Source organism: Suricata suricatta, chromosome 8 (genome assembly GCF_006229205.1).
Source record: "Suricata suricatta isolate VVHF042 chromosome 8, meerkat_22Aug2017_6uvM2_HiC, whole genome shotgun sequence".
NCBI lineage: Eukaryota > Metazoa > Chordata > Mammalia > Carnivora > Herpestidae > Suricata > Suricata suricatta.
The window spans coordinates 116,051,121-116,061,942 of record NC_043707.1 but is presented as its reverse complement, the minus strand read 5'-3'; the positions used below and the strand labels follow the sequence as shown (position 1 = coordinate 116,061,942).

Sequence of the window (10,822 nt, the reverse complement as noted above, 5' to 3'; positions counted from 1 at the left end):
GCAAATGCAAGATCTGACCTGAATTTTCCAAATCAATTGCTGCTTTATCCCAGCAGCCCCTTTGCGAAGGAGCGGTGCCTTCAAGGGCTCCGAAGGTGTGCGAGGTGGTTGGTTTCTGCACTAAATGTTTTTCTCCTCAGGGTCTTTTCTTGCTTTCCTCTGTGATCATTCTTACGCAGGGCCTCTCAGAGGGGACTGGCTTCTAATCTGCTGTCTCACCAGGCACAGCTGGGACCCACTTGAGATCAGCCCCAACTTCCCCCATGGAGAATGATCTCAGCACCAGCTCTGGTGGACACAGTGGGGCGTCTGGCTTGGGGAAGCCCCAGAGATTTTGCTGAAAGACACACCATGGGAACTAGAAAATAGGTATTCCCTGCCAAGCTCCAGAGTGGACATTCAGAGTATGCTTGGGTGCAGGAGGGAAAACTGCCTTCTTCCAATGCAGCTTTGCACCCTTGCCTTCAGTGTCCACCCCTGTCACCACCAGAACAATTCCCCGGAGGGCCATCTGCCAATGTGACTGCAGCCCCAACTTTGAGGACGCTTGTCCTGGAAGGTCCCTTCCTCTTTCTTCCTCGTGAACTTGTCATCTGTGACCTGCAGCACCTGTTCATAAGTACTGAAGGGCTGGGGTCTGTCACAAGTGGTACTATTTTAGTGCTCTCTGTCATGTCCCACATCAATAGGCCAGACAGATATTAAATTTCCTTAGATCCTGCATGTCCGCCAGAGGAAAGGTGGCAGTGAACTAACTATCCAAGACAAAAGGAAGTACAGGTCATTTGTGAGATGGCTTTGTTTAACAGGTGCAGAAATGAAGGGTGACGAGTGGCTGGTTTCACCTAATCCAGGAGAACATCCCCTAAACTACTGGAAATTAACTCCTCAGCCTGTCCTCTGGCTCTCCCTGAGAGTTTCCTAAGGCACAGCCTGGGGGAGTTGCTCCTGTGGCCTCTAGCGAGTCACAGGCTACAGAGCCCAGCCAACTAGATACCACCAGATGTCCACCTCTGATGCCCCTGCTCAGGATGTGGCTGTTCCTTTCATACAAAAGGTCACCTCCTCCGCACCTCTGCAGCCCCTGATTACCTACATCATTGCTATGAAGGTGCTAGAACTTTAGCAAAATGTAACTGAACATTTAGGACTAATGAAGGAAGTACAGCATAAAGCATAATTCAGAGCTACTGCTATGAGGAACCACACTTGGAACCTCTGGGCCCAAATACAATCTCCAAACCTTTTACCAGACTGGTTCTCCGGCCAGCCTTCCCTCTTGAAACACAAATCTGCCTTAAAGTCCTCAAATCAGAGGCACCTGGGTGACTCAGTTGGCTAAGCCTCCGACTTCAGCACAGGTCATGATCTCACATTTGTGGGTTTGAGCCCCGCATTGGGCTCTGTGCTGACAGCTCAGAGCCTGGAGCCTGCTTCAGATTCTGTGTCTCCCTCTCTCTCTCTGCCCCTCCCCTGCTCATGCGGTCTCTCTCTGTCTCAAAAATAAATAAAAAGATTTAAAAAATAGTAAAGTCCTCAAATCTTATCCCAAAATGATAGACAGTGTGGATTCCCACCCCACCCCCTGGAAATTGACACCCCCCCCAACAGGAACACAGTTTGGCATCAGATCCCCAACAAGATAAACCTGTAAGAATCCCACAGCTCATCTCCCCAAGTCTGAGCTCCCAAAGTCCAGCCTCCATCCCCACCCCCCAGGCAGTGACCTGAAGACAGGCTGTGTGTCCCTTCTGTGTTCTCTGCCTCACCAGCTTCTGCTTCCTTCCAACAACAGCTCGAAGAAAAAAAAATCTCACCATCTTGGTACAAATGCGACGATTTACAGGCACGGGCAGTGTGAATCCAGAATTAGAAAGAAACATTTCTGTAAAGGAAACATCATTTGCAGAGGCAGGTTCCACTAAAGTGCCCTCCTGATTTACATTACTAAGCAGCATACCTAGCATCTCAGGCTGAAGCAATTGCATTTAGGCCTTCTCCAAGAGCCTGGGTGAGCAAAGCTTGCTTCTCATTTACATAACTACGAGGGCCGCTCAAGAGGTTCTGCCAAGAACAAAGAGACAGTCTGCCCTAAAGGTAAATTCCAGTCTCCACCCTTCAAGACAGAAACTGCGTATAATTTTTAAAATAAGTTTTTCAGCTTCAAAAATTGTAAGGTCCCATCTTCCAGTGCCCCATTATATAAGAAGCAGAAGGAAGAGGATGAATTTGAGGACAAGGATGGTGTCATGTTTATCTCTAGACATGCTAATGCCCAGCTCAAGACTGTACATGTAATAGGTTTCTCATTAAATAAGAGTCAAATGGGATAGAGCAGACAGGGGCAGATGTGATATCCAGGACAGAAACAGCCTGGAAATAAAGACTAGAGAGACATGGCATTCCTATCTATGCAAACCAGAAGTAGCCAGAGGAGGTCTTTTCTGGCAGGAAGATGCTATAGGTTTAGGTCTTCCATCAAGACTTAACACTCGGGTGGGTCTTTAGCCTGATTACACCCTCAGCTGAGAGCACATGGCCCTGGGTCCATGGACTTCAGCTATGGCATGTGTAATAATAGCCATGTAATGATAATACTAATAGTCAATAATAATAATACTAATAGCCAATGCAGCATCATATGCATCAGCTTATTACACATTATCACAACACTGTAATAAGAAGAAGGCACCAAGGGGAGCGTATCATTATACTCCCATTAATAAATGAGAAAACAAGACATAGAGAAGTTAAAATGTTTACTTTTTTCCATGGTAGATCAGATAGTAAATGTTTCCAATTTTGCAGGTCAAATGGTCTCAGTTACAATCAGGCAACTCTACATTGTAGAGCAAAAGCAACCATAGACAATATGTAAGTGGATGAGTGTGATTGTATCCCAATAAAACTTTATTTACAAAGTCAAGCAGTGGGCCAGATATGGCCCACAGGCAGTAATTTGCCTATTCTCAAGCTGGGAGGTAATTGGACATTAGAGTCCAAGTTCTTTCTTTTTTTAAGATTATTTATTTATTCTGAGAGGGAGTACAGAGAGAGAGGAAGAGAAAGAGAATCCCAAGCAGGCTCTGCACTGTCAGCACAGACCCCAACACAGGGCTCGATCCCATGAGGCAATGACCTGAGCTGAGAGCAAGAGTTGGGCACTCAACCAACTGAGCCACACAGCCATCCCTAGAGTCTACAGACCATCAAAGATGCAGAAGGTAGACTTCATTTACCAACCTATATCTACAGTCTGCATACCTGATGATCCCAACCTTTGTCACACCATTCGCTGGTGATCATTTTCTGTCTTGGGGATGGCAATTGAATCCACAGGTCAGGAAAGATGGGAGGCAGATGTTAGGATGGGAATTAATAGGATAGGAAGCCTCAGGTCACAGGCAGGATATTGAGGCTAAAACATAGCTTGAGATGGGGTTGGAGGTTAGGAATTATGCTGGTGACAATTGTGATGATTTTCAGCATGCCCACTTTGTTCCCAGTACTAAATGTTTTGCATGCAATATTTGCATTAGGAGTTGAATTGTGTGCCCCACTTTCAAAATTCATAAGGTGAAGGCCTGACCCACAGTAACTCAGAATGTGACCTTATTTGAAGAGAGAGTCTTTGTTTATCTTTGCCTAAATTAGAACTGAGGTCATTAGGGTAGGCCATTATCCAATATGACTGGTGTCCTTAAAAAGGGAAAATTTAGAAACAGACACACATATATGGAACATGAACATGAAAGTGAATGTGGACATGAAGACAGCTACCTACAAGCCGGGAGGAGACACCTGGGACAGATTCTCCCTCATGGCCCTCAGAGGGTACCTACCCTGCCCACACCTTGATCTGGGACTTCCAGCCCCCAGAAATGTGAGGCAATCTATTTCTCTGGTTTAAGGCACTCTCTACAGACCACAACTAGCTAACAAATACAATTTCATCAACCATCACTATCACTCTGGAAGGTCAACTCTGTTATTATCTCCATTTTATGTAAATCAAACTTCACAGAGGTTGAGTAACTTCCCTCCAGTCACACAGAAAGGAAGAAGTGGAGTTAAAATTTGAACCAAGCCTTGCCAGATTCCAAACAGATAAAGGTTCCAAACAAAATATGTCACCCAGAATATGCCTCTTTGGCCTAATGATTATTTTGAGCTGAAGGCAATTGAGAAAAAGATAAAAGAAAAGCTCTCTCCTATTTGATTAAAAGCAGGACATAAATTTACAAAGATGCCCCTTCTACCCTTTCTATCAGGAAAGACAAATCCCTGGAAACAGCTTTAGGCCCTTGTCAGTAAAGAAGGCACCAACTTAAATTTGCAGTAACAAGCCATATTCTTGTTTACTGTGATTTTTCTGGTTATCTCTCCCACCCCCCCATAACTGACCTCCCCTCACCTTTCTTTTGCCTTTATCTGAAGAAGGCATTTAAGCCTGAGTTCTAAACCATGTCTCAGAGCTACTCATTTTCCTCCTCGAGCTTTCCCATACAGACAAGAGGTATGCGTGTTCATAAACTTCTGTTTCTTTTTCTCTTATTAATCTTTCTTTTATTGCTAGGGTCTCAGCCAAGTACTCAGAAGAGTGGAGTGAAAATTATTTCCTTCCATATACAGAGTTTAAACACTAATCTATCCCACACTGCATGGTGTGCCAGAGTGGGAGAGAGAGTTGAATGGCTCTTATCACCCCTCACATATATCTGCTACCTGAACCCCTACCTTCGAAAGACAGACCTTGATCTTTCAAACCATTTGAAACCCCACATTCTCCCTCCTCACCCCACTACTCATGTTCTGTATTATGGGACAGCTCTGCTCTGAACTCAGCAGAGTTGGTTCCAGAGAGTAGGGAGCTTGTGATTGTGCAGTGTGCTATGTCCCCACAGGAGGAAGGTAATTTTCCCTCTAACACCAAGGGACCAGTGGGGCTGTCAGCCTGCCTAGGGAAGGACCCACTCAGTCTCCACAGACACTGGCACTCCCCCAGCCAGCAGACACTGAGGTTGGCCTGTCTCTTCTCATCAGGCCTGAGGGGACAGGAAGCAGCTTGGACAGTGGCTTGCTGTAGAAGCTTCTGTCTGGAGACACTGTGGCCGTCATCCCCAAGTAACCTTGTCTGCTCTCAGAGCCTTGGCCTCCCTAGCTAATTAGCCCAGGACTGGTGCTGTCCAGAGGCCTTCTGCACAGAGACAGTCACACGCTTTGCCATTCAGGGACAGGAGGGGCCTGCTGAGGCTCTTTTAAGAAAACAGAGTTGTCAGAGTCCAAGAGATAATTAGTATTTAAAAGGCACAAGTTATCAAGGTTAAAAGCTGAGAAATAAACACACACGCACACATTCACACACATAATTTCAAATGATTCTTAAAGAGTAAATGGGAAGATAGGGCCTCTATCTGGAAAACTATTTTTAAAAGATAGGGTTTCACACCAAGGAAGACCAGGGCCCCTCAGGCACCCCTACCTGGGACAGCTCAGCCAAGCACCCTTAGGCTGTGAAGCTCTCATCTTCCCTATAACCTGTTCTTCCCCCACCCTCCTGACTTCTGCCAAGGGCTCCATTGTCCTGTAGCACACAAATGACATCCTCAGACTCTCCCACCTCCCTGTGCACTCAGCTCCCACATTACATTGTTTGTCCCTGGCAGTGCAGTTCACACCTGTACCCCACTCCAGGCCTATGGACTCTGCCCTCACTCAGGCCTGGACCACCATGACTTCTCCTATCTGGTCACTCCACCACCATCTCCGTCCTCTGTAAAGAATCTGATCATGTCATCCTTCTACTTTAATCCTTTCATGGTGCCCCACTTCCAAAGTGCCCCATGGGATGGAAATTAGTATTTATAGGCACAAGTTAGCAAGGTTTGACCTTGATCTTCAGCACTGAGTCTTAACTGAAGCTCTACCTAACTTCCATGTGGGCATGGGCAAATCTCTCCCACTCAGATTCTCCATTTATTAAACAGGGATAATCTCTTTTTTTCTCCATGTCTCCCCATTCACAATCCAGACCAGGCAAAGCACTTGGGCTGGGGTGTATATGGGTGGATTTACTCTGCCTCCTCTTTCTGTACAGTCAGTGTAAGAACACAGCCTGTGGTAAGCACCAGGAGGCTAAAACAGGGATAATCTTACTGACCTCAAAGGTCCATCATGAAAGATTAAAGTGATCAGCACTTTGAAGATGATTATGACTCAAAAAAATGTAGGTTTTATGATTATCAATGCAGGAAGGAGAAGGGGCTTGGGCAGGGCTACCTGGTCGATTAGCAGCAAGCCCAAGTCTTCCAACTCTCATGATACCCAAGCTCTCAACTATTTGTTGGGTGAATGACTGTCAATCAGTCAATCCCAGCCTCTTGCACTACCCTTCTAGACATTAAGTCCTGTGTCTATTAAGGCTACTAAGTCTATTAAAATCCATGCAAGACAAAGGTAAGGAAACCATTTCCTTTTTTGGTTCATGCTAATCTAGACTCAAGTGAGCCCCCTGGTGTTCACATCTGGGATTGTGTGAATAAGCTCAAACTGCTCAAACCTCCTAAGCCCTGTCCTGACTCAGCTGGGCTTTTTGGAACTGAGAAGATGCTGTCCCTCTAGTTTCCACATGAGGGTGACTTATTCTGTATTGTAGCGCAGCAAAGATTTCCTGAGCTCTTGTAGCTGACCCACGAGGGATGTTAGGTGGCACAGTTAGACCAGAACTACTAGCTGTAATGAATAAATCTATGCGTTATGGGTGACAACCACTGAGCCCTTGAATGCAGGCAGCATCAGGAGCCAAGCTCAAAGGACTTCTTTGAGAAGCATGGAAGGTCCATAGCCTAGTGGGAACCAGGCTTCCATCCTGCCACAATGAATCAGGACAGTCCTGCTGAAACGCTCAGCCCTACACTGCCTGGGCTAAAGACCTGGGCATCTCTCTTGACACCTTTCTCAACACCCCCCAGCACCAAGTCTTGTCCATCCTATCTCCAAAATTTGTCCATTTCTCTCCGACACCACTGCTGCCACCCAGTTCTGAGTCAGCCTGGCTTCTCTCCTGGGCGATTGCAGTAGCCTCCTTCCTGCTCCCTGCTTTCAGTCTTACCCTTTGCTACAACCAAAACAGTCTTGCTGAAACCCAATTCCTACCTCACCACTCCCTCGAAACCTGGCAAAGTCCAAATTCTTATGGCACCTGGGAGAAAGTCCAACATCTTAACCATCTATCGTTTGCCTTTGGCCCAGTCTGACCAGACCCTTGACATGCCTGCTTGGAGAGTGTCAGATTTGTTCTCTGCTCTGCATCTTGGCACGTGCTATTCTCTCTACCTGAGACACCTTTCCCCCTCTTCTTCACTTACTGAGTTTATTCAGAGTGTCTATAGAGCACCAGGGATGCTCAGGCACTGTCCTCATGAGGTTCAGAGTCTCATGGAGGAGTCATAGATTAACCAAATAACCACACAGAAATATAATTTTTAAATGAGATCAGTGCAGTGGAAGAGAATGACACAGAGACCTGATGTTGCAATCTTGGAGGGCTTCCCTACAGAAGGGATCTTTAGGCTGAGAGGTGCACAGTCCGTCAGGAGCTATCAGGATAGAAGTGTGGGGCTCTGAGTGGGCCCATTCCTTACCAAGTGGGGAAAGCTGGCCTGCCCAAAGGAAGCAAACAGGTAGAGGAAAAGAGGATCCTAAAGGTCATTTGCCCCTGGATCCTGGCGTGAAGTTCCTGAAGCTTCTGCCTCTTATTTTTGGAGGCCCCCCATCTTTCTTTCATAGGCTAGTAATGAGCAAACCCTGATCAATAAAATGATAAGCCTTCCAATAGGTTTTGGCAGAGCCTCTGAAATCACAGAGATATGGATTCGAATTTTGGAGCCTCCACTCTGGCTTGCATCCCTGGGCTAGTTATTTCCCTGTGTGAGTTTTAGTCACTTAGCTATAAAATGGAGCAATATCCTTCCCTTTACAGGGTTTTCTTGAGGGTGAAATGAGATGGAAGGCATGTCCCTTCTATAATGAGCTGCAGAGGGAATGACGGGCTTGTGCAATTTGCAATCTGAGTAGGGGTAAAAGAATGAGGGTCTCTCATGCTCTGGGCCAGAATCTAGACACAAAACCTGGGTGGGCTCAAAGAGGTAAAACCAGAGTGCTTGAATTTCTCATCAGGGAGAGAAGCTGGCAACACCATTTAAATTGTTGATGTATTCCATTAAAATTGACTAACTTTCTGGTGGAGAAAAGTGTAATTGAATCCCTGGACCACTCAATATTAAATAAGTTCCCCCAATTCCTTTTCTCCACCCCCAACCCTCCATCTATGAAGGAAAAATAGACTGTATATAAATGTCTGCTACTTAGCACTTGATCATCCCTCCAAAATGATAAACCCTTGGCTCTGGCCAGCAAGTGGAGCAAGGGAGGGTGGTTGATAAGGCCATGCACAATCTGGTCCCTTCCCTTTGGGCTCAATAAATGACACCCCTCTCTTATCCTGCCTTAGGGAGTCTAGAGAGTGTTCTCTTGGGGACTGTGCTCAGCCCAACATTGGGTTTCCTAATCCTACCCTCAGCACCAAGGAACCTCACACAGCCAACCACCTGGAGCAATAGCACTGCAGGCTTCACTCCACAGAGACAGAAAATCCCTAAAAGAGACAAAGAGGGTGGCTGAACCCAGTGTACTCACTAGTGAGAATAATTACCTGCACTCTCTGGAAGGAGAGAGAGGTCAGGAAACACCAGGAGTAAGAAACAAATACATCCCCCTAAAATCATTAACCCCATACTCTGTGCCCTGTCTATACTGGTCTTCCTTTTGGCTTCACAAAAATGCCATGCTTCTTTCCACCCCAGGGCCTTTGCACATGCTTGCTTTGGGGGGTGGGGGTATACAATGAACACTGTCTTCTTTTCTCCCTTTGTCTGGTGTCCCCTTACTCATCTTTCAGGTTTTAGCTTAAGCATCACTTCCCCCAGAAAACCCTTCCTGATCTCCCACACAAGGTCACACGCACCTCTTATATGCTCTCCTGGCTGCTGGATTTCCTCTTTGCAGCATCTGTCATGATTTTAAGTCTATAATTATTTATATGATTAACTGACTGATGTCTGTTTTCTCAACAAGGCTCCATGCACTAAGGACAGAGACTACATTTGTAAAGGTGTCCACTGTATCCCCAGCGCCTGTCCAGCACTGGCACATGGTAGGTGCTCAAAATACTGTTTTTACTACTATACTCATTTTGATATGCTTTTGTTTTGAGTTTAAATTTTAATGGCTTTGTTGTGGTCTCCTTGACACGCAAAAAGTCACATAATTAAGGTACACAATTTGATGAGTGTGGGCATAGGCATACAACCATGAAACCTTGACCACAATCATCATAACAAGCACATCCATCACCCTCAAAAGTTTTCTAAGGTACCCTTGGGGGTTTTTTTAGGCTTTTTTGTTTTTGTATTAAGAACACTTAACAAGAAATCTACCCTCTTAAATGTTTTATGTGCACAATACAGTATTATGAACTGTAGGTACTATATTGGATAGTGAATCTCTACAATTTTTTTCATCTTGCTCATGGAAATACTACACCCATTAAACTGCAAAGCCCCATTTCCTCCTCCCCCAGCCCCTGGCAACCATCCTTCAACTCTCTGCTTCTACGAACTTGACTTTTTTCTAAGTTTATTTATTTTTGAGAGAGAGAGCATAAGTGAAAGAGAGGCAGAGAAAGAGGGAGACACAGAATCTGAAGCAGGCTCCAGGCTCTGAGCTGTCAGCACAGAGCCCAATGTGGCATTCAAACCCACAAGCCATGAGATTATGACCTGAGCTGAAGTCAGATGCTTAGCTGACTGAGCCACCCAGGTGCCTCTAAGTTTATTTATTTATTTATTTTGAGAGAGAGAGAGAGAGAGAGAGAGAGAGAGAGAGAGAGAACAAGTGGGGGAGGGGCAGAGACAGAGGGAGAGAGAAAGAATCCCAAGCAGGCTCCGCACACTCAGCTCAGCCCAGAACCCCATGTGGAACTTGAACTCATGAACCGTGAGATCATGACCTGCACCAAAGTTGGATGCCTAACCAACTGGGCCACCCAGGTCCCCCTGAATTTAACTTTTTTAGACACATCACACAAATGGAATCATGCAGCATTTGCTCTTCTATGCCTGGCTTACTCATGTAGGATAATGTCCTCCAGGGTCATCAGTATTGTAGCATATGGCAAGATTTCCCTCTTTTTATGGCTGAATAATATTCCGTTGTAAGTATACACCACATTTTCTTTACCCATTCCTCCATCAATGGACATTTAAGTTGTTTCCATTATCTTCGCTATTGTGAATAATGTTGCATTGAACACGGGACGGAGGGTATCTGAGATCCTGATTTCAAGGCTTTTGGATAGATACCTAGAAGCAAGATTGCTGGGCCATAGGGTATTCCTATCTTTCATTCTCTGAGGAATCAGCTGCACCATTTTACACTCTGTGGGTGCTTAAAATATTAATGAAACAAGTAATAATAGTTAGCTCATAAAGTCATTTTTAAGTACTTTACACACATTAATTCCTGTGAGGTTTGTAAGAACGCTGAGGTGGATGCTTTCAGTACTTTCATCTTACAAGTGAGGAAACCAAGGCACGGGAAGGTAGAAACCTTGCTTCAGGCCGTACGGCTAACGGCAGAGCTCGGATCAGAAAGCAGGCAGGTGCACTCCTCCACAGGTATTCAGAATCTCTATGCCACCACTTGAGGAAGGGTGTGAAAGGTTCCGAGGACTGGAGAGGAGGGAGAGGACATGGTACAGAGA

The 10,822-nt window shown here is 45.6% G+C and overlaps 1 non-coding gene across 1 annotated transcript; it reads right to left on the bottom strand.

Annotated features, from left to right (window-relative positions):
- Window positions 1-6,006: 6,006 nt before the first annotated feature.
- LOC115300595 lies at window positions 6,007-6,137 on the bottom strand. Its single transcript, XR_003912757.1, has one exon. It is a non-coding gene; the product is annotated as a small nucleolar RNA SNORA51 (small nucleolar RNA).
- Between the last annotated feature and the right edge of the window lie 4,685 nt (window positions 6,138-10,822).